This window comes from Zalophus californianus, chromosome 2, assembly GCF_009762305.2.
Source record: "Zalophus californianus isolate mZalCal1 chromosome 2, mZalCal1.pri.v2, whole genome shotgun sequence".
In the NCBI taxonomy this organism is placed as follows: Eukaryota; Metazoa; Chordata; class Mammalia; order Carnivora; family Otariidae; genus Zalophus; species Zalophus californianus.
The window spans coordinates 144,838,931-144,845,090 of NC_045596.1; the positions used below are offsets into that span (position 1 = coordinate 144,838,931).

A 6,160-nucleotide genomic window follows, 5' to 3' on the forward strand; every position below is an offset into this window, starting at 1 on the left:
AAAATAGAAGAGGAGCCTGCTGTGGAGCTGGAGCCCCAGCCCAGGCCAAACTCTGCTCTGGTAGCTGGCTGGGTGGAAACCACCGCCCAGCCTCCCTGTGGTGACACTGCTCTCTGGTGAGGGAGGGCATTAAGCCCCCATGAAATAGGGCTCTCTGCTTCAGCAGGCACACATGAACCACCGCAGCACTCACCTGGAAATCTTACTCCTAACCTTTGGCTCCTTTGGAGCTGGCAGTCCTCCTCCTCCCCTCACAGCCCTGTTCTATTCTGCCCCATGGTCCTGCCAGTAAGCTCTCAGGCCACAGGCTATGAAGAGGCATGCATGTGCGAGCCAAGGCACTATGACCAGGTCAAGGAGGCTGGGGGCTCCGGGGTCCTGGCCACCTGTCTCCGACCATGGAGCAGAGGCCCTGTTTGCTATGGGTGGTAGCAGTAGCAGGAGTCTTGGTCCTGCTGGCGGCCCTGCCCTTGGCTAGAATGTCTACACCAACACCTGTGTGAACATTCCGGGAGGCCTAGACGTCAGCCTGGCACAGAAGCATGGCTTCCTCATCCTGGGCCAGATCTCAGCAACTATTACCACTTCTGGCGTGAAGAGGTGACAAAGCAGTCCATGTTGCCTCACCACCTGCAGCACAGTGGCCTGTAGAGGGAGCCTCAAGTACAGTGGCTGGAACAGCAGGTGGCAAAGAATTGGACCAAAAGGGATGTGTACCAGGAACCCAGGGACACTAAGTTTCCCTAGCCATGGTACTTGTCTGGCATCACCTAGTGGTACCTCAACATGAAGGAGGCCTGGACTCAGGGCTACAGGAGTATGGCATTGTGGTCTCCATTCTGGATGATGACATCGAGAAGAATCACCCAGACTTGCCAGGCAATTATAATCCTGGGGCCAGCTTCAATGTCAATGACCAGGACCCCAGCCCCCAGCCTTGGTACACACAGATGAATGACAACTGGCATGGCACACAGTGTGTAGGCCAGGAAGCTAAGGTGACCAACAACAGCATCTGTGGCATAGACATGGTCTACAATGACTAGGGACTTTGCAGCAGAAGTATACAGAGTCTCACAGGGGAACGTAGGCCTCTGCCCCATTGGCAGCTGGCACCATCACTCTCATCTTGAAGCCAAAAAGAACTTCTCCTGGTGAGACCTCAAAGCCAGCCTACCTCATTGCTAATGACTGGGTCACCAATGGTGTAGGCCAAAAAGTGAGCCATTCATATGGCTACAGGCTGTTGGACACAGGTGCTATAGTGACCCTGGCCTAGAACTGGACGACAGTGGTATCCCAGAGGAAGTGCATCAGGGATATCTTCACTGAGCCCAAGGACATCAGGAAGCAGCCTGAGGTGCAAAAGCCTGGGGGAGTTCAGCCATATCACACAACTGGAGCATGCACAGTCCTGCCTCACCCTGTCTATAATCACAGTAGCAACCTGGTCATCCACCTGGGCAGCCCCATGGGCACCTACTCCACCTTGTTGGCTGCCAGGTCAGATGATTATCCCACAGATGGATTTAAGAACTGGGCCTTCATGATAACCCATTCCTGGAATGAGGACCCCTCTGGCCAGTGGGTCCTAGAGACTGAAAACACCAGCAAAGCCAACTGTGGGACACTGACTAAGCTCACCCTTGTGCTGTATCACAGCCCTGAGGGTCTGCACACACCTCCTGAGACCAGTGACTACAAGACCCTCATTTCCAGCCAGGCCTATGTGGTGTCCAGGAAGGCCTCTCCCTGCACCAGAAAAGCTGTGTCCAGCACTGCCCACCAGGCTTCAATCTCCAAGTCATCGATACACACTATAGCACTGAGAATGATGTGGAGATCATCTGGGCCAGCGTCTGTGCCCCCTGCCACACCTTGTTTACCACATGCCAGGGCTAGCCCCCACGGACTGCCTCTGTTGCCCCCACCGTGCCTCCCTAAACCCATGGAGCAGATGTGCTATCAGTAGAGTAAGAGCAGCCTTGAGTCCCCGATCAGCAGCTTCCCCTGGAGGTGGAGGTGGAGTCGGAGTCCCGGTTAAGGGCAAACAGCAGGGCTGCTGCCCTCACATTTGCCTGAGTTGGTGGCTGGCTTCAGCTGCACCTTCATCATGATGGTTTTCATCACTGTTTTCCTGGTCCGACAGCTGCACTTGAGCTCAGCTTCTCGAGGTGAAGGTGTATGCTGTGGACTGTAGCCTCATCTTCTACAAGACACCTCCCCCACTCTTCCTGGCAGGAAGAGTGCCCATCTGACTCAGAAGAGGATGAGGGCCAGGGTAAGAGGGCCACCTTTCTCATAGACCATGAGCACCTACTGCCTGACCCTTCAAGCCCATCCCCCTCTTTGGGCATTTTTTAATTCATCAAAGTATATATACCTATTTTTTTTTTTATCTTGGGACTGGGTTTGGAACTCAGATGGGAGGCAAGAGGGGCACAGACTGCTTCCTATCCTACCCTTGGATTGCCTGACTGCCTGAGGTGGGGTCCCAGGAGAAGCTGAGAGGAGGGGGAGGGCCTCACCCCATCTCCAGGGCCCCCTCCATGTGGACAAAAGAGTGGGACATTTAATGCAGCTTTCCAAGGTCCTGCTCTTCTGATGTGCCTTTTGCATCCCTCCCATTAGCATAATCATTACCCTCCCATCTGGGAGCCTCCTTTTCTTTATCCCCCCTAGCCCTTTCTGGCACCCAGCCACCTGCCCAGGTGTGTTCTCTCCTCTCTCATACCCCCCACTCTACCCTTGGGGCCAGCCTGGCTGATTCTATAAGATATTGCCCAGTAATTTTTTTTTTTTTTTTGTAATTTAAACAGGCCCAGCATTGTTGGTTCTATTTAATGGACATGAGATAATGTTAGAGGTTTTAAAGTGATTAAATGTGCAGACTATGCAAACCAAAAGAAGAAAAATAAAATAGAAAAGGAAACACTTTATGAAGCCAATGATACCAAAACCAGACAATACCACCATGAAAAAGAAAATTGCAGGCTAATATCCTTGATGATCATAGATCTAAAAATCCTCAACAAAACATTAGCAAACCAAGTTCAATAATACGTTAAAAAGGATTATATACCATTATCACATGTAATTTATTCTATGGATTCACAGATGACTCAACATCTATAAATCAACATAATGCACATTAATAAAATGAAGGATAAAGAATTATATGATCATTTCAGTAGATGCAGAAAAAGCATTTGACAAAATTCAACTTCCATCCAAAATTCAACTTCCATCCATCCATCTATGATCAAAACTCTCAACAAATTAAGGATAGAAGGAACATACCTCAACATAATAAAAGCCATATATGAGAAGCTCCCAGCAAACATCATAAGAGTAAAAAGCTAAAAGCTTTTCCTCTAAGTCTAGGAACAAGACCAGGGTGTTCACTCTCACCACTTTTAGTCAACATAGTACTGGAAGTCTTAGTGAGAGCAATTAGGCAAGAAAAAGAAATCAGGCAGAGGCATCAGGCTTTCTGAGTTCAAACTGTATTACAAAGCCATGGTAATCAAAAAAGTATGGTGCTGGCACAAAAACAGACATGTAGATGAATGGATCAGAATAAAACAAACTCACATATGTGGTCAATTAATTTATGACATGATAGCCAAGAATATACAAAGAGAAAATAATAGTCTCCTCAATAAATGGTGTTGGGAAAACTGGACATCCACAGGCAAAGGAATGAAACTTGGTCTCTATCTTATAACACAGACAAAAATCAAGTCAAAAGAAAATAAGCTCCCTGACATCAGTCTTGGTAATGATTTGTTAAGATTTGACACTAAAAGCAAAAATAAACAAATAAGACTACTTTAAACTAAAAAAATTCTGCATAGCAAAGGTAACCATCAACAAAATAAAAAGGCAACTTAGAATAGAAGAAAATATCTGCAAATCATATATCTGATAAGGGGTTGTTATTCAAAATATAAATAACTCCTACAACTCAATAGCAAAAAAAAAAAAAAAAAAAGAGAAAAGAAAAGAGAAGAGAAGAAAAGAAAAGAGAAGGAAGAGGAGAGGGGGAAAGGGAGGGGGTAAGCAACCTGATTTAAAAATGGGCAGAGACACTGAATATACATTTTTCAGTGAAGTCATGCAAGTGGTCACTGGTACATGAAAAGATGTTCAACATTACTAATCATCAGGGATGTGCAAATCAAAGCCACAATGTAATGTTACCTCACATCTGGTAGAATGGCTGTCATCAAATAGATGAGATAGAAAATACTGGGGAGGATATGGAAAAAGGGAACCTTATGCACTGTTGGTGGAAATGTAAATTACTGTAGCCACTATGGAAAACCATGTGGAGGTTCTTCAAAAAATCAAAACAGAACTCCATATGATGTAGCAATCCCAATTTGGGATATATACCTGAAGGAAATGAAAACAGTATCTGGAAAAGATAACTGCACCTTCATGTTCATTACAGCATTATTTAAAATAGCCAAGACATGGAGACAACCTAAGTGTGTATTGATGGGTGAATGGATAAAGGAATTGTGTATTTTTTTTACAATGAAATAAATTTCTTGTCCAAGAAAAACTTGTTAAAAAGCACAAAAAATAAAATACAAACTTTTCCTCAGAAAGTGATTTGGCCATTTTCTTTGTCTTAATGCTGATGTTGTAAACATAGCAAATTACTTGGCAGCATGTAGAAGATGACTGGGACACTTAGACCAAACTTGTGTGGTTGTTCATAGTTGAATAAAGAACAGATCTTACCTTCTGAATTCAAAGTTTTAAGTCAATAATATCAATAACATATGGTGAGACTTCACAAGGAGAATATTTTGCTTTAGCAGGAAGATCTTGATTGCCTACAAGCTCATAAACAGGTAATAAATTCACCAATCCTAGAAAAGACTTTTGGTGGTTTTCAGTCAATAGGATCCCCTGGAATAGATGTGGGTTGGGTTACTCTAACATTATCTCTTCCACATTCCAGATTGGCCCATAACTCAGTTATAAATGCATTAGTAAACCCTGCACTTTGTAGTGCTATTGCATCTGCTGCTGTAACTTGTATAACCAAAAATTCCACAAACTTTTTATGCCTGCTGATCTGTATTATACACACACACACACACACACACACACACACACACACACACACAAAATGGGTTATTCTAACATAAACAAGGAAATTTTCTATTTGCAACAAGGTGGATGAACCTTGATGGCATTACGTTAAGTAAATAAGTGTGACCACAAGAGACAAATAATGCATGATCTCACTTATATGTAGAATCTAAAATCACCAGACTTAAAGTAATGGAGAATAGATTGCTCATTGCCATGTTTAGGGGGGTGGGAGAAATGCTAGAAATGCTAAGACATAGTCCAAACTGCTGTGGCACCCAGCCCAATCTGACCAGAAGGACTTGTGGGAACACCTGGAAGCTATGTTGCCTAATGGCATTTGTGCCAAGAGAAGGGCAGGCAAGCCAATAGTTTGCAGAGCAAAGCAGTGAATCTGTTTGGCCAGGAAATTTAGGGCATGGGTCAGCTTAAGATAACAAACAAAGAGCTTTAATGGCTTTAGTACTGCTGCTCCCACTGTCTGGGAAGTGAAATTAATTCAGAGCCCTGCTCATTGCTGAATATAGCCTCCAGCCTGCCAGAAAAGGAAAACTAACTGGAGCAAAAGGGATGTTGTATAGCCAATCCAACAGCTCTGCCTACATTGGCACTTAACAGGATGTACAGTTCATTGCTTTCCTTATCTACAGAATAAAACCACTGGTCTCACCTGACCAGGGAATTCAGTGCACACTCTTATGTGATATGGATCTCCAAACAACACATTCAGACCCTGAGTCCCTGTTAGGGTAGGAAAGCTAATTCATATCTCCATCTACTACTGAATATAGTACCTAGTCCCAATTACCTAGTAAGTCTGACCAGAAAATTCACACAACCTTATAGCCCATCCTACAGCCTCACTTGAGTAGGGAACCAAGACACATTCAACTGTTTTCAGCCAGTGGCACACCCACCCATCCTTGACCTCCATCTTAAACAGTTGCCTCCTCCCAAAACAGGCCCCACCTGCCCACAGACATCACTGTCAGACATGAACTGGCTGGGGAAGATCTGTCTCTGCCTTTTCAGCAAACCTAAAATATTTGGA

At 44.7% G+C, this 6,160-nt stretch overlaps 1 pseudogene; it reads left to right on the forward strand.

Moving 5' to 3' along the window:
- Positions 1-398: 398 nt before the first annotated feature.
- Positions 399-2,364, forward strand: LOC113925440 (annotated as a pseudogene).
- Positions 2,365-6,160: the final 3,796 nt, after the last annotated feature.